The sequence below is a fragment of the Dromaius novaehollandiae genome, chromosome 4 (assembly GCF_036370855.1).
Source record: "Dromaius novaehollandiae isolate bDroNov1 chromosome 4, bDroNov1.hap1, whole genome shotgun sequence".
NCBI lineage: Eukaryota > Metazoa > Chordata > Aves > Casuariiformes > Dromaiidae > Dromaius > Dromaius novaehollandiae.
In genome coordinates, this window is record NC_088101.1 from 74,829,903 (window position 1) to 74,848,153 (window position 18,251).

The following is an 18,251-nucleotide window of genomic DNA, read 5'->3' on the forward strand; positions in this document are numbered from 1 at the left end:
CGGGCGGCTGCACCTCGGAGCCGGCGCCGGCCGCCGCCCGGCCCCCGCCCCAGCTGTCAGCGGCGGCCCGCCCCCGCACCGCGCCGCCGCCGCCGCGCAGCGCAGCTCCGCCCCGCCCCGCCCCGCCCCGCCGGGCGGGACCGCCGCCGCCTGCCCGGGGAGCGGAGCGGCAGGTGCAGGGGTAGGTCGCCGCCGGCGCCGCCCTCCCTGCTCCGCAGGCGGCCCCGGCCCCGGCGCCCCGCCCCCGCCCCGCTGCTCGGAGGAGCCGTGCGCGCTGCGCGCAGACGTCGCGCCGCTCCGCCTGGGTCACGGCGGACCGCCCGCAGCGGGAATAAGGTGATGGGAAGGTACCGAGCGCTTCAGCTTTGTGTTCGGCGCTGTTGTTGCGCAGAGGAATTAGACGCGGGGTTTCAGATTAGCTCGGCTGCTGGCGCTTGCTCTCCGGGCCAGGCGGCTGGAAACCCTAATACCGCCTAACACCTCGTTGCGGTGCGAGCGTGGAGCGGGGGTCTGCGGAGACCGCCGGGCCCGGGCTCTGCTCGCTGTTTTGGGCCAGGCTGCCTCGTCCTCCCCGCTGTGCATCTGCCACGAGCGCACCTGTATGAAACACAGTTTGGGTGTTTCTGTTGGTCTGGCCGCGGTTCAGTGTTAGAGCTGCACTCTGCAGAGTGCAGAACAGAGCTGTATTTCGATTCAGCTAAATATGAGGGGGGGCCTATCCTGATAATTAGCTCAAAGTTATGCTGAGAGGGCTGATGCATTATTAGTGTAAGCAGGCCTGACATCAAGGAGAAAATAGGGCTGTATTATCTTTGGTTTTGGTCTTGTTGCTTCTGGCATGCCAGGTCCGTACTTAGTTTCATGAAACAAGGTGGATATGGAAAATAGCTAGTGGACTTGAAGCAAGAACCACAAACGTGGTAAGAAACACGCATCAGGCTTCAAACGTACTCAAGGAGCTTGATCGATACCGGTCATCAGAAAGGCGGCTCTGGAGTGAGCAGGCTGCAACGTGGCCACAGACATTTGGTAACGGGAGTTTTCAGGCTAGCAGACAAAACCATAATGCGAACTACTGATGGCAAATTGGAGTACTCCAAAACCAAGCTTGAAATGGAACACGTTTTTTAACAGTAAAGATAATAAAACAGTCAGAACCACCTATTAAGACCAGAAGGGAACATCCGTTGCTGAGGAGTATTAAGCAAAGTTTAGACAAGTCTCTTTCACCCATTTCCAAGTGACGTATTTCCAACAGAAGCTGAAGGGATGCTCATAGTCAGATAACAAAAGTTTCTTCTCTATTGGGAAGAAGGATGCTTTTTGATTTAAAAATCAATGAGAATTAAAGGTCCCAGCTGGCCTTAATTACTTCGTACACCTTATTTGTTCCATTTTCCAAGACAGTATCAGGTGTCAATGTTTCATGTTTAGGTTCTAAAAGATGTCGATAAATTTACTAGTTGCTATTACTTGCTATATTCCAAGTTTGCATGAATGAAACAACAATAAGCAGCATGTTAGGTTATGCTTTTGCTACTATCTAACCATTCTTTATAGGAATTTTGGGCGTTAACTCTTGCCCTAGTCAGAGAGAGAGGGAATTGGGAGGCACTGGTGGAGAACTATGTCCTGTGGTGGAACCTGAACTCTTAAATAATATATGCATATTGCATATATTATTGAATATATTATATGCAATATATGCTTATATCTGCATTGTGTTTTGTGCAATGCTGTGTTCTGAACAAGGACAGCGTGTTCTCTATAGGGTTTGCTTATAATGGGCTCATGCATGGGGTTATTACTCTAAAATGAGTTGCCTTTTTTTTTTTACTTATCATTTGCTGAAAAATACTTAAAATAAATAAGGAGATGAAATTAGTAATCTAGCTAGTGCTTTGTTTCTCAGTATTCTTCCTTAATTGTTTAATTAATGTTAATGTTAATTAAATGTTGAGTGAACTTTTTTAATGTACGTAGATGGGCTTCATTTAAAAGTAAGGATATGTCATCATCTTCTTGTCTGCACAAATTCAAAAAGACTATCTGCCTGTCATACTTGGATCTATAACCTGCTGGTCCTCTCAGCTGCAGAGCATCCTTCACTTTACGAACTCTGGAGCAGTCCCTTAGGAGCGTGTGGTTTGCTGTATCCACTAACGTCTAGAAATCATTACTGGATTCAAACTGAGGGACCCATTGCGCTGTGTGTGCTGCACAGAGGTACTGTAAAGAAGTCTTTCCATCCCAGAAGAACTGATGTTAATAGTAGATGTGGAACATCCAACAGACTGGAATATGCAATAAAGGCAGACATTAAAAATCTGACTTTTTTTTTTTTTAATGTTAGTGTTACATCAGTGAAGCTGTGCTAGCCTCAGTGGGAAGCTTATCTTACTGCAAGAGACCAACCAGGTCCTGCAGGCCTGGCCCAACTTAATGTAGGGATTCTGGTGGGCAGCCAAAAGCTAAGCCAGGTACCTCCTGGTAACTGTGGTGCTCCCGACAACGCGGGAGGCTTCTGGGAAGTGCAGCACGCGTGCAGCACGCAGTTGTGAAGTGCAGAAGTCTACATGGGAAGACAAACATTTTGGCCAGTGAGTGGCTGATAGGTTATTACTGGCCATATGGCTATTGTGCTGCCAGCTTTCTAGCTCTGGGCTTGGTGATTAGTAAAGCAGATTGAAATATCAACTATGAAAAGTGCCGTGCAAGAAGATATTGGGCTCTGTTCTGAATCTCTTAAAATCAGTGCAAATTCTTCACTTAGTTTAATGGGAATAGAGTTGACGCTTAAAAGTAACACTTTAAAAGTTCATTAAAAACCCTTTTGCTGACTTTACAGCTATGCAGGTTAGAATAAGAGGCATTTTGACTTTCTTGTACTCATAGAATACATTAATTATACAAGAAATTAATACATTAATTATAAAGGAAAATAAAATTTCAAGGACAAGCCATAACTGAAAGTTGATCCATTTTTAATATTGGTATATTCATCTTAAAGACTTTGAAGCCTGTGGCCTAGCAGAAGCATATCAGAATTCTAGGTATGAATAAACCTAGATCTAAATTAGCCCTAATTTCTTAATAATAATAAAATGCCCTTATTAACAGTGGTGGCCTTCCCACTATGCTATTCAAGGTATGAGAAGTTCTTAAAACTTCAGCTCTGAGTAATTGTAATGCTTTAAGCTCTCTTTTCTTTTATGGAAAAAGATCTGGAGAACTTCAGAACTGATTTACACACAAGGGACTAGATTATCTCCTGCTGAAAATTTAAAATGATTGCATTGATTTATTCTTTTTATTGGAAATCAGAAGTATATGTCTAGGGACAGAATTTTGTTTTACACAGAATGGTTTTTTTTTCCCATTGAAATGCAGCCACCTGCAGGCAACTATTTAATAGCGCGTAACAACACTACAACAATTATGTATAATATATGGCCAAATTTAAAACTTCTCACTGCTTGGCACTGAATATTATTAATGTTAACACTGTGCAGGACAAGAAAGGAAAAATAAACTACTCTTAGGGGAACCTTTCAGTAGGCAGACTGTAATTATCCAATTTAAAGGGTTTGTTTGTGAGCTTGCATGGCAATGGTTTTTCTAGGAAAGCTGGATTCAAGGCATTCATTTCAAAGAGGCTGAGAGGCTTGAGTAGCTGAAACAGAATAAGGCTCCTTCTTGTAAGGTATTACAGCATTCAGAAACTCTTAGTGGACTTTCATTTAAAACAATAGCATTTTCCTATTAATTTAAAACAAAAATACTTCTAATTGAGGTTCAAGATGGATTGGAAGAGCTGGGGTTTGGGGTTTTTTGTGGTAGTAAAGCCATGTTTTGCTCAGGCAGCTGCCAGCTGTGTGCAGGTGAGAGGCGCGAGCTGCCTCTGAGCGTTGCGGGTGAGCACCTCGGAAGGCTCCTTCGGGTAGGCAGCAGAGGGAATGAGACTGCAGGTAAGAGCTGAAATGTGTCCTCTTTTCCAGATGTAGTTTTAACAATCACAAGTTAAATTTCAAAATTGCGCCGAGTGGACTGTACAATATTCCTTTCTTTTGTGTAAGAGCATATGTCTGAGTGGATATATATGAACTTTTAGTGTTTTCTGATATCTGTTTTTGAGGAATCACTTTTTCCTTAAGAGACGAATGAGTCTTCTGTGAATATATTCCCCCCAAAATTAGGATTTATCATAAGCATTAGGTACAGCTAACTTGGTTAAAAGATCCCTTGCCATGCAGTTGCATATCAAATTGATAATGACAACATATGTAGATAGTTAAGGACTATACTATGGAATATGGGAATACAGCATGTGACACATGCTAAAGGAGGAAAAACTGCTAAGTTTTACAATACCTTAATATGTGTTTGGTCACTGGTACTGCTGTAGAAAGAAGTGCTTGAGCTTTGGATGGCAATTGATTTCTAATGGTACCTGCATAGCTCTTTTTATTGCATATGTTGAGATGATTAGCTGTAATAAAGAGAGACTAGGGATTAAAAGGTAAAAACAACAGCCATTATACTTGTTAAGAAGGAATTCTCTGAGGATGTTTGTCTGTGGCTCGCTCATACCTGCTTTAGTACATAATGCACTGTAAGCTATTCAGAGCTTTGGAAAAAAAGCTGCTAAACGTGGCCATTAAAAACATGAAATTGTGGTCATTTTTTTTTCTTGTCATGATACTCTTGAACTTCCAAATGCAAGATCTTTGTGTAATAAAGTATTATGTAAGTTTGACAACTCTGAGTTGTAGTATTCCTCTAATACAAACTTTAGGTGCTAAGGGGAAAAAAAAGAAAATATGCCTTGTTAATAAACCAATTAATATCAGGATTTAATCATACTGAAGATCATAGTACTCCTAAAGCAGTTAGAAAGTAGTTAAATGTGCTTTTCTTCTGTCTGAAGCATTTGCTAAATTTTCATCCCGAGTTCCCTATTTTTCACCACCTGACTATTAGCTGTCAGTGATTGCTAAAGGCTCCATTTTTAGAGTGGGTTATTGAAGTCTTGAACTTTGAGGTGTTGGATGGAAATTGAATTTATCTAACACCTGACAGAATGGTATTTGAATGCAGCTTGCTGGGTCAGTATCTTCTTTGTTAAAGCAATAATACTCGACAGAAGGCAATGGGATTTGTCTAGGATTAATGAGGCAAGATTTGGACCTGATGTCCTTGTGGCCCTATGCCACTTTCCATATGTATTTATGTGACTTGTGATCTTCTAAAATGTGTAAATTGGAGGTCTGCATATTGAAAAATGCAGGCAGTCAATATATAATACAAAATATTCACTTCAAAGGTTAGCAGCTGGTGAGAAATGTTGATTTAAAAAATACAACAGCCTCTGTTATGCACAGTGATGCAAGTCTTCAATCAGTATGCAAAATTGAGAAATATTTTTCTGCTGTTCCTTGGATAATTGCAAGGTCTTTGTTTTGGGGACTATTAATGGATTCCCCTAGATGTAGGCTTTCTTAGAAGAGGTTTGCTGTCATAAAATTCATGTTTGTGAAGAAGGGGAGGGGAATAGGGAGACAAATAGGTAGCCTAGTGAATTCCTTCCCTTTTCCCTGTTAAACGAGGAGAGAAGATCCAAATGTTTTCTGGTCTTGGGAAACTACGGGGTAACTGAGCATAAGAGATGTGCAAGGTCTGCTGTGCCTCGCTGCAGGCAGCTCTCTTTAAAGACGGAGCAGGACTGGGAACCTTGAAGGTGGTCTTTCCTTAGAAATAGAACTTGAATAAGACCAGCTGCCATCCAGGGGAGAAGATGCTGAATCGGAGAGTTACGCACTGTGGAGGATGGCAGAGGCATTGCATTACTCATCCCAGTGATGCACTAGCATGATATTTATCAGTGAAGATACTACAATTGCTCCTGTTTCATCATCAATCTTCTTTGAAATGCTTAAAGGCAAAATAACTCAAGTATTCCCTAGCTGTCAGTAAATTCCTTGGGGATATGGAATTTGGATGCTTGTGTACTTAATGAAAGCATATTTAATCTCTCTTAAGTGTCTCGTTAATGTGCAACAGAGGAAAATAAAACACAAGTATTTGTCAAGTTTAAAAATTGATTGTATCAGTTTCAGTTATTATTAATCTTACATTAAGAATAAAAAATTGTTTTTGTGAGTTGTTGCATTGTCTGCATTGTTCTGCCTTCCTTTAAGCACTTGCAGTGCGATTTCACTTACATTCAATGAAACACAATGTAAATAAGCAGAAAGATTAAATGGGCTCAATGACTTTAGTCCTGTATTTACCAAATATATCCTTAGGAAGAGCTACAAAATCAATTGATATCTTAAAGTACGCTGCCCAGAGCTCAGTCACAATTTTGAGTGCATAACATTGCGTAAATAAACTCCTATCCAAATAACACAGTCTCTTTTTTTTATTATTTTTCTCCCTCTTTCTCTTCTTTAGGTAGCAGCAGAAAAACGCCTTCCAGCACTCAGATACTTCACAGCTATCCCAGTAATCTGCTGTGCTGGGTACTTCGGTGTATTATGTTAGCAGCACAGCCAGACATGAGAAAAATAAGACTGAGCAAAAGGTATGTTTGGTATGACGAAACAAGGCCGGATATATTGTATATAGCTGAATAATGTATGCTTGCATAGATTGTTATTATCACTTTCTTGTGGAGGGGGGAATTGCATTGCAAATAAAGGATAAGAAACAATGTGGGTGTATGTCAAGGAAATTCTAATTAAACAGTGTAATTGCAGTCGCAGTTAAAGAGCAGCAGTAGGAAAATGTGGTGGGGCTTCCTGTGAGGTGATTCTGTATGTGTAACTGGAAAAGGCCCAGTTGACTTGTCCAGCCATGGTAGTGGAGCGCACGGTTAAAACACCTAAAGCATGAACATGATAATAGAAAGCATGTGCAAATTAGGCTGTAAGAAGACACAAAGAACATGCGGGTGAGACAAGGGTGGTGAGTGCGAATGCTGACTGCGGGCTGTGGAGGTCTCTGAGCCGGCACTGTGAGCTGGTAAATTCACGGCCTGCTGGGGCAGCGGCTGTGCTGTGTCCTGCAAGGCAGCCTGGTTCATCGCCACGCAGGTGACTGCGGCCCAGCTCTAGCCACGTCTCTTCATGAGCTGGGGTTTTCCCCTGCGACTCCTCCTTTGGTTGTGCTTCGTGATTTACTGCAGGAAGAGAGAGCTGCTGAGACGATATGTTTCTCCTGCAGGTGTTGTATGCAAATTGATTCACTCTCCCTACAGCATCTTGCCAAATTTCCCAAAGCCCATCTAAATGAGATTTGCAAAAACACAAGCCAATTAACCACTGTTTCTTGATATCCCAGAGCTCACTATACAAAATCGGTTTAATCTGGTAAAGCCAGGACATCTGCAAGATGCTCAGAGTCTCAGCATCATTCTTGCCTTCCTTTTTTCTTCAAGATATCTGTGCAACTACATTTGGCATTTAGACTGCCCTGTCCCTGGAGAACCCCCCCTTGCTCAAGTGGAGTGAAGCAAGCACAGGGTATATAAAATGCTTAGCAGTGTCAGCTGTGAGGCAGTGTAATGCAAAGTATTTCACTGCTTCAGAAAATGAATGGTATCTGGCCTAAAGGAAAGTTAAAATGAAGCTGCCAAAGGAATTTGCGGTTCCTCGGGTGCCTACAAGGGAGATGACAGTACTGAATTATTTTGGTAACTTGCTCTCTCAGGGTGCTCTCCTGTAGGAAGCATTTCAAGTGGATTGCAGCCCTCGCTGTAAGAAATCTTAGCATATTCTAAAGGCTTTGAGAATGGCCCAGAGGAAAGATTAGGTGAGTTAAAAATTTATAGCCTAGAAAATTTAGAAATCCTCAGAGTGCATTTTAATGAAATCATTTATTTAGCTTAAAAGAGGAAAAAAGAAGAAAACAAATTCCATGCACTTTTTCCTTGCCCCCATCACTCTTCCAAAAGAAGTTCAAGGTAGGATTGCGATGACTAAAGGCAATCTGTACTAAGTTGGTCCTTTGATGCTGTGCCCCTCAAGGTTTTTGAAGATTTGTGTCATTTTCCCCACTCTGCTAGAAGACATTTTAGCTTAAAAAACAATGTCACTGAACATGTGTAAACAGCAAATCTCTTACTTCATCAAGATTAATTAATGCAATGATTCATGTATGTATGTCAATAAAAGTACAATAAATAAATAAAAGACAAAGGTATTACTGGCTTTCAAATTGTTAATTGTGAATATGTTGTCAACTATTGTTTAGCTATGTAATTAGCTATGTAATATTTTGAGTGAGCAAAGCATTATGATTATCAGACATCCAGATTTGGCTTTCACTAAAATAAACAAGATGCCAGCTCATCAGTAGCCTCAGTTGTGTTGAGCAAAAAAAAAAAAAGTATGCCTTTCTTGTATAACTTTGTGGGATTAAAAACAAAAAGGGAGTATTCTAAGTATCATATCTTTTTTTAAAGTGATTTATTATAGAAGCCAAATGGAATTGAACACGTGTCACAGTTCTGAAGCTTATCACAGCCTGTTTAAAGAAGAGCAGTTCGCAAGTCCCCTTTGGTAAGCTGAGAAACAATTTACATTGGAAGAATGAAAGAATGTTCTTAAAAATCAGAGCTGGATGAAATTTTGCTAGATTGATCGTGCTATGTGAACCATCTTGTTCTCCAAGGCATTCTCCCTCATGCCTGGATATTCCTTATAGGTGCTTGTATCATCTCCTCTTTTTTTTTTTTTTTTTTTTTTTTTTTTTAAAAAAAGGTTTCTGTTTCAGTGTTCTTATTGTAAAGTTTTAACTAACGTCTTATCTAAATGTCCTTTGCTGCAATTTAATCTATTAATACTTTTACTAGTACACTAAACACTAGGACACTAAAAACATTCTCTTCACAGAAGATTTTACCTATTTTGAAATATCTTCTTGGATGAGGCCCAAGGATTAGGTTTTTCAGTCCTTTTTCCTAAGGTCTGTCTAAGTTTTTGATCACTCGCTGCTTTTCTGTAGACTTTGTCCACATGATTCACCTCCTTCTCAAAGCACAGACCTGGCTTTTGAAGTGTGGCAGCTGTGGCCTTGCAGCGCTGGGCAGTGGAAGGATTACCGCCGGTGCGCTGTACGGGCCAGCATGGTGCTTGCCTTTATCTCCAACAGGATGACATTCTCCATTTATCAGGGTGTAATCGAATGTAATCCCTACTGTACTGCTACCTAGCCAGTTATTCTTCATCTTATGTTGCCTTTTTGACCTGTTCTGTTATGGACCTCTCCCAGGGCATAGACCAAGTGTGCAAGAAAGCACAGCATCCTGTGTGCGCTCCCATTAAATTTCATCCCGTTCTCTTTTTGCAGTCTATTTGAATGGTAAGATCAGCGCAGAACTGTAGCAGATTGTCTTTGAAGGTGAAGGGTCATTTTGTTAAATCTTTCCTGGATGAATTCCAGCAGAGGCATGGATCATGCATTAGGATAAGGAGAGGAGCAGCAGAGGATTGTTTCTGAATCCCTTCCAGTCCTGTGTTTTCATATAACTTTTTTTTAAATGTTTTCTTTACAGTTAACAAAGCAAGCAGGGAAGTGACTGAGGACAATTCCTCAGTAGTGAGCTGTGCAAACTGTTGTATTTTGTTTGTTTTAAGCCATGTGGATAAGCCCTAGTTCCACTGAGGGAAATAGGTAATTTTCCTCTATGAAAAGTACATCTGAATTTTGGATCCAATAGCAAAATATAATGGGTATGTTCTGATTAATATACAAGGGAAAAACAGGGAACCACAGATTCGCTCACATGTTGGAAATGTGCTACTGCTTCTATACTTCTCTTTTTACAAAAGGCAGAATAACATGATTTGTTTCTTCATCAGGACCAGTATTTTTAGGAAGTGTATCTCAGAATGAAGCATTTGCTGTATCTGTAACTCATGCAAGTGTATTAATATTGCATTTTAGCACTGGAGAGGAATAGATAACACACATTAAAAGCCAGATAACTGCTCTTAACTTTGGTATTTTCTTGTCAACATTTCTTGTCAACATTTGCTTAAATATACCCAGACCTAAACTAAAGGATACTAAGACTACAAAGGCAAGTGGTCCAGAGTTAGGAGGGACCACACTTGACTTTGCAACTGCTTCTGCCTCCTAGATAGAAGCAGATGTATTGGGGGGGGGGGTGCCTTTATTTGCAACCTAATTTCTTTTGTCTTTGGGGCTTTTATATTACTCAGCTCTTGGTGAAAGATACAGTGCTCTGTGTAGCTGTTTGGGTTTGGGGGAGCAGGAAAAAAACTGTTACTGCTATAGCATTTAATTTTAATTTCTGTGTTCTTAGTATGGAGAATTTAAATGGTGACAAATGCAAGTACCAGTAATGTTTAATGAAAACTGATAGGTTGATTTGCAGATGGGCTTCTGTCTGTGTTGAAATTCTTACAAATGTTGTAATGTTTCATAATACCTGGAGTGCTCGCGTGTCCACAAGCCCGGATGGCCTTTTCTCGAATTATATCATATTGCCTAATAAAAGCGATTACCTCTCTCCAACACTTTGCCATACGTAATGATTCATAGGGCACTTCAGGAATGTAGTTAAGTAGCTCTTGCAGATAGAGAAGCAGAGCTATAGAAAACGATAAATGTGGTACCTGACGCAAGGCAGTGAGTGGGAGAGCTAGGGAGAGAACCCAAATCTCGCTGCTCGTAACACCAGTCCCTGCCAGCAGACTGCCGTGACCATTCATGTACGGTCCAGTAGGGTATCCAGTCAGTACACCTTACTGCACTGATTGCTCCGTCGTGGTTAAGGGAATGTGAATTTCCTGGCTGCTGTTCTTTATTGCAGTAGCTTAATTTTTTGCTTGTACTCGGCTCTGTCTGTGTGTCTCAGCTATAGTTAACATCATATGTTGGGGGCGTTGTCCCTGAAGAAGCATTTTACATGCGATTTGCGTGTCTCCTGATGACTCACCTTCTATTCTCCCCCCAGTAAAAGTATGTTTGTTTTCAGGTTGGAGGTGTTATATGCAGCTCCTGACAGATACGACAATCTTCGTGTTTCTCATTAGGAAGCAAGTGACATTATTACAGAATAAAGCTTCTCAGGCTGAAATTCTCTTCTTAGGTCGACTCCCGATTGACACGAGGAACGCCAAAGAGGAAGAAGGCAGATGAATGGTACATCTCAGGAAGCAAAGTTGCTTTCTAACAGAGCTGTGAGGGCTTCAAGTTAAACACAGAAGTGGATGCTGCAGTCCTCTTTCATCCTCTGAGGGTGTTTGAAGCTGAAAAAGTAGGAGGCCAGAGGAGTTCTGTGGATGCGTGTCCATGAGATGTATTTGCACTAGCAAGGGGAGATCCCGAGCATATGCACCTGTATTAAATGCACCTCCCACCACGTACAAAACCCTTCACAGCAGCAGAATTAGGGTTTGCCCAAAAGTGTTAAAACCATTGCCTGCCTAGTTTGTTCTGTTTAATGTAGTCTCTCTGTAACCCTTGGTGGCAGTTTTCCCCTTTCAGACAATGTGTGTCAGTTATTTAGTATATATTGGCTGACACTTCTAGTTTCACCATTCTGGATTTTTTTTTTTTTTTTTTTTTTAGATAAACAGGTGGATGAAACAATGACCTGGTATGAACACAGAGTAACAGACAGCTTCAGCTACTACAGTCAAAAAGGCATCCGTGAAAAGGTCTGTTTGCTTGCTTGGACACTGTTGCACTGTAGTCACCGATGTTAGTGATTCTGTGGAAGAAGCTCGTTAAAGCATATGCAGAGATGACTTTAAGTCTATGCCTGGACATGGCTTGATATTTTAACATGGCTGTCTGATTCAGCACTGAAATTTGGAAGCCTGATCTTGCATTTTTTTTCTTTCCCTGTCATTAATAAAAATGTAAATTACAGGGTATATTTGATTTCAGAATCTGCAGAGAAAGCCATGTCTTCAAGTCTGTATTTTAGTGTTTGGTTTTTTTAATGCAGTTGTATTTTTATATGTTTACTCTGAAGTCATCAGCATCTGAAATGCATCAACTTTTTACTGGAAGACCTTTGCTTTTCAAAGAAAGAGAGAGTTTTCAGTATTGCTGAGACCCATTTCACCATTTTTGTTTTAGAACATTTGAGGAAGAAATGCCCAAGTTCCTCAAACATCAGAGGGGACTTTAGAAGGAAGAACAAGAATGATGGTTTTAAGACAATCAATACCACAGAGTGGCTTCAGTTTGGGATTCTGATCTCCTAAGAGAATTCTGCTTTTTACAGGAGTTTATCTTCAAATTTCTGTAGTATGCCATGTAAAACAATATTGACTTTCTTCTGCACTTGTTTTCTGTATGCTCTTTTTATCATACATTTAACAACATTCAGTTTTAAAATATTTAATGTTTAAAATATTTGGATGCTGTGGGCACTCATGGGGCATAACTTTCTACTTCTAGTGAAATCATTGACTCGTAGAACTCTAATTATATGAGGATTACAGTTTCAGAAACTTCTTGACAACTCCAAAATTAAGTGTTGACTGCAGTATCCTGACAAAATTTCATATTGGTATACCTACTTAAAAATTTATGTTTTCTCCCTGCTAAATGGAATGTTTATTTTGCATCATTTATTTGTGCTAAACATTTATTTGTACTGATAAACAATAACCATACTGTACCACAGACGTGACTGTATCTTAATGTTACATGAAATAATTCCTTACTAATTCTAATGTTTCTTGGAAAGATAAAGATCAACGAAGATGACAAAGCTTGGTGCACGCATTGTATTTGAATAATTCCTACTCAGCCTGTTTAATGTATGTTTCTTGTTGAACACTTTGTGTAGGTTGAAGATATTTGTGTCTGTGCATGACTGGAAGTATAATTAGAAACGAAATGAATTCTAACAGATTTTTTTGTTAGTTTTAATTGAAGCAGCGTCTGGAAATACGACCCTCTCATTTTTAAAACCTCATCTAAGCAGGCAGTCCTCTCTTTTGTAACACTTGAGTCGATAAGCTTTGCTCAACATTACCGTTTTTTTTAATACCAGGGTTTTTATAAGTATGTCTAGGTAAACTGATACGATTCATTTAAAATATATAGATTTATTTGTGCTTAGGGTTAAAAAAATGCTACAGTATTACAATACTGATTCTTCTCTATCACTGCAGGATACATAAAAAAAGAGAAAATCTTAGTGTTGGTCTTACCTCTTCAATGCCAGGAAATCGTAACTTTATGAGTAGAAATGTAACAATGAAATGATTAAAGCAAGGATTAAAAAGAAAAAAGACATGATTAAAGAGAATGAAAACACTAATGAATGCCTCTTCTAGATTCCAGGCTTCCTGAGTGTTCATGCCAGAGTGTGCTTTCAGGTACTGTGGTGTTTTTTTTTTTTGTTTTTTTTTTTTAACAACTTTGGAGTATGGGCTATTAGAGCTGCTGTATAACTTTCTATTCTGATGCCGAATTTGTCTGGGAACAGGATGATTAGAAGCATAGGCAATAGCTTTTTTGTGTGTCTTCACTGGCAATTTGAAGCCTTGAAATTCTGTGCCAGAAGATCTACGGCCTGGAGAATTTAAAAACACAAAAAACTTATTTTCATGGTTAGCCTTTAAGGCAGTTTTTTAAATGAGCTTTGAGGATTGAAGGAGACATTCAGGAAAATACTATTCAGAGGAACACATTTTTCAAGAAGAACTAAACACATTAATTTGTCAGGATTTAGAATAAAATACTTTCTCTGTCCCACGGGAGCAAATGTAAAGAACACGCTGTGGCTGCAGACTTATCCTGCTGATGCTCTGTTTCACATGCAAATACAAGAATATTTCTTCCCCAGTCCTCATAGAAAACTGCTACACAAAACTGAGCTGTAACCATGCTGATAACTATTTTATTGATACCATGGTTGTGCAGTCCCCTTTTCATTTCATGTTGAATAACATCCTCCAGTTCTGTAAAGCTCAGGTCTAGTAGTCATAGCTAAATTTAATAACATATTTTGGTTCTGATGCCTGTATGGTTTTCTTTCAGACACATGAAGGAAAAGTGCTAAAAATACTTTCAGTTTAGTTTTTAACAAGTAAGGTGTTTGAATTCTGTGAATTAAAAAGAAGGGTAAGAAAGTTAATTAAAAAAAAACACAACTGGATAATTTAAAGGCTAGCGAATTTGATAATTATACAGTATTTACACCACAGTTTTATTCCTTTATAAAATGCAAGTATGAAGAATAAGAGGATTTCTTCTTTGTTTGTTTTTACAAAGAGTTACAGAAATAGCATCTGGATAAATGGACAACAAAGCTTACATAATCTTGAATAAAAGTTCTTCAGTAATATCCATCACCCTGCATCTCTCTAGAGCTCATCTTACAGTAACTATTGAAGAAACTACATGTTTCTTCCCTTGCCTCTCTACCCTGCATACCTAACTTGTGTTTTCCCTGCTGCGTGCTCAGTTTGCATTTTGGTTTTATTGGGGGATTTTGGGGGGGAACCCTAGTAACAGTAAATGATTGTACCGCTTTCCATCAGTCTTTAAGCATTTTCACAGGTCTTTCCTCTGTTTCCCCCCTCCCCCCCCCAAGAAAAAGGAAAGAAATAGCCAAATCCTCAGCTTACAGTAAATCAGTGTAGCATTTGAAGTTAATTATAGTGCTTCAGTTTGTTAATGAAGGACATCCCTTATCACTTTTGTCCCTCAGCAATACATTCTCTGTTGTGTATAGAGTCTAAAACTTAAAAGCCAGTTTTGAAAGCAGTTGAATAACCAGTCAGTATCTTCTTCCTGACCTTGCATGCCAAGAACTTGGTCCTGCAACAAGGTTTTACAGTCCTGGGCCAAGTACAACACTTGCTTGACTGTGATGAGCATCAGATTTTAAAACTGGCTTATTCCAATTTAGTTGATGTGATCAGATTAACCACTAAAACAGCAACAGTTGCTCACTTGCAATGGGTCTCTTTTTCTGTTTTCCCACCTGTTTTGATGCTACAAGTCTGATTCCACCCCTACAGAGCAAGGAGATGATTGTGGTGGCCTAGTACCTCCATGCAGGAACTATAAACCTTTAGGTTTATAGAGCAGATTTCAGCTGCCTTTGGGAATCGAAGGAACATTTTCACCCCTTCCTGGCCTGACTCTCTCAAGAATAGGGTAGTAGAGCTGCTGAGCTATGAAGAGCAGCCCACTCCAGGGCAGGGCTGTAAACAACAGTGTCTCCTGCGCTCCCGTGCTTCAGTCTACAGCAAAAGCAAGACCAAAATAATTTCTTTCTTCTCGGATCAGTCTTTGTTGTTCTTAACCTTATATTTTTGCTATTGCCAGTCTTACTGCCTCAGTTTTCATGTTGATGATTTCACTGCTTAAACACTTTGGTCATTTCAAAAGCTGAAAATTTTGAGTCCCTTTTCCTCTATCTTCTGCTAGCGTTATCCGGAAGTCAGTCTGAAAAAGTTACCAGATACAGCATAACACTTTTAATAGAAACAAAAATACATTTTTGCATTTACTGGACTGTTTGTTTTCCAGTCTGAACTACTGTGAGAGAAACAATGAAATTAGGAGTTAATAATGAAAGTATTAATTTTCTTGTACTGTTAAATGTCAGCTATCTTCTCAAGCTGAGCAGCTTTTATGCAATTTTAGAATCAACACTTTGAGTTGGAAGCAGATTTTGTGGTTCTGAAGGCATTTAGAAATATTTCTTAAAAGTCCAAAAATTTAGCATGATTCTAGTGCTGTTCCAGTTTCATCTGCAAATACTGAATGATGCTAAGTCATTTTTCTGTGCAAATTTCTTTTTAATTATTAATGAAGTTATAGTTAAAAATCAGATTTAGGATTACAAAAGCTTTTAAGACCTTTTAAGCCTTCCGAGAACCTTTCTGTGAATTAATGCTAGGCTTTTTAGCACAGGTAGAAAAGAATTTTAAGGTCATTTAAAAGACTTCACTGAACCTACATGAAGCTTATGTCTGTTAAAAGTATCAGACATTTTCTTCTCTTGGTCTAATTGTTTTTTCCAAGTGTCGTTGTTTAGGACTGTGATCGCAAATAGTCACATGTTTGTCTGTCAAGGTGGAATCATGGGATTTCTTTTCCCTGCTTTCGTAATTGGACCCAAGATGCAGTCTCCTGTCTTTCAGCAGTGATTCACCTCAGCAGGTCTGCAGTTTTCTTTCCTCTGGGGCAGGCAATGATCAAATATTCTCTTTACAATTGTTAATTAGAATTAAAAAATGTTAAGAAGCTGAAATAGTAAAGCATAGGTATGTCTCTTACCAGTTGTCTGTCCTTATTCCATTCTGGCAGGACAGAGTCTACTTAGCCCCCTGCAAATTCCTCCAGAAGGCTCCTCTGTGATGTCTCTGCCCACCAGATATTGCTTGATCCGTAGGAACTTATTTTGATTAAGAAGCATCAGCTCTGAAGAAATCAAGTAACTTTAAAAATATCCATAGCCCTTTTCAGTTGCATTAGTGTACTGCCACTGATGCTAGCATCTGCTCAGAACCAGAAGAAACTTATTCTCTCTTTACTCAGTGCAGCAAGAAAAACACACTAAAACTGAGAATATTTACTATGCTTCTGTTTCAATCCAGCTAGAGTGACCTGCTCTCAAGCGCTGACATACATGGTTGCAGCATTGCTTTAGGAGCTGCTGATTGTTCAAACCCAAGGGAGCAGCAGGTTGTGCTGTGCCCTGACACCTGTAAATGTGATGCCTGCTCTCTATTGCGGGAGTCACAGATTGCTTTATTTCAGGAAAACAGAGAACTGAAGCCCGAGTATTCAGCACAAGCTGACAAGCGTTGCAGCTCCTTTGGCCCCTGCAAGCGACTGAGGTCAAATCAATCCTGCTGACCAGGAACAGCAGCAGCAAAGTTTTCCCTCTCGCTATGTTAGTGCGGCTGAGGCCAGTAATGAGCTCTGAAGAGCATCAAACCCAGAATCAAAAAAAAAGTCCTTAATGTTATCACAGATACTGATAACAGCAAATAACTAAGCAGTTTAGTCTTGTGCATGACAAGACACTTGAGAGTTAGATAACTATTGTGAAACTATGCCCAGCACATTGCACCTTGTTCCCACTTACAGATCATTTTTCGTAAGTGCTTGTGAGTTCAGGAAAATCACATTTTCTGTCACTTTCATTTTAATATAAACTTTATATATATAAATATAAACTCACTTTATTTCCTCTAATTAGTACACAATATACACTTTTACTATCTAAAATGCAGCAAATGCTTTAAAGAATGAAGAGTGTTATTGCCACCTGGTGGGAGACTGGTATGTATCAACTTAAGGATTACCAACAGGATTTTAAAGATATTCAAACAGCTCGAACTGACCAACACCATCTGGAGGGAATGCAGACTACAGCTGGCACCAGGAGAATTACCAGACAACTGCATTTGCTATGACAAAACAGCATCACGGAAGAGCTGAATTCCGCCCCTACCCTTAAAGTCAAGTAAAGTCACTGTTAAAGTTAGCAAACTCCACTGCTTTTAAAGTTAGCTAACAGGATTGGAGTACTGAAATGTGTAAATAAAATCTGAAGAGGCATAGTGAAATATATAGTAAAGAAGTTGTTTCTAAAAGGTTTTGTGGAAATAAGCTGAATGGACAAAAACCAGGCCTTTAAATCCTTGTATTTCAAATTAACTTTGTCATGGTTATTTTATATAATTGACAATGAATAATGTGAACTTTTGCAGATATTAACAAATCTAATAATAATAATTCATTAACACTTCACTTCCACACCTATGTAAATACGCTTGTATTCTAAGCTTTCAAATGAGTGGCCAATTTCTTAGGCAGGAAGCAGTAGGATTTGGAGACATCAGTACTGACACAAATATTATTTGAAAGTGTAATGACTAATATAACACTCAGAAGGTTTCCTGACTAAAAACACTGAGAGCCACAATGTGACAAATTTAATCTAACTTATATATGACTAAGAGCATGTATTCTTGTCAGAAATTTGCTTTGCACTTTTAAAAAAATTTCTACAAAATCTCTATTACAGAATTCTTCACATTAAAAGTACCTGATACAGAGAAGTAGCAACTCGGCTTTTCAAATAGCAACTTATACATAATGTTTGTGGATGGAGAACAACATGTCTATGTAGCCGTGTACCAGATGGAATCATGGAAAGGTGGGAAGGTGGTTTATAGAAAACTTTTTGTAGTATGCTTTGCAAATTGCTAACACTTGTTATTTGAAGTCAT

At 39.4% G+C, this 18,251-nt stretch overlaps 1 long non-coding RNA gene across 3 annotated transcripts; it reads left to right on the forward strand.

Annotated features, from left to right (window-relative positions):
* Positions 1-259: 259 nt before the first annotated feature.
* Positions 260-12,896, forward strand: LOC112996454 (uncharacterized). Of its 3 annotated transcripts, none has more exons than XR_003262446.2 (5): positions 260-336; positions 6,454-6,583; positions 8,465-8,561; positions 11,120-11,172; positions 11,602-12,896. It is a non-coding gene; the product is annotated as an uncharacterized LOC112996454 (long non-coding RNA). The 3 variants fall into 3 exon arrangements; XR_003262447.2 differs by lacking the exon at positions 11,120-11,172 and having other exon boundaries at positions 11,602-11,690; positions 12,118-12,896; XR_003262445.2 differs by lacking the exon at positions 11,120-11,172.
* Positions 12,897-18,251: the final 5,355 nt, after the last annotated feature.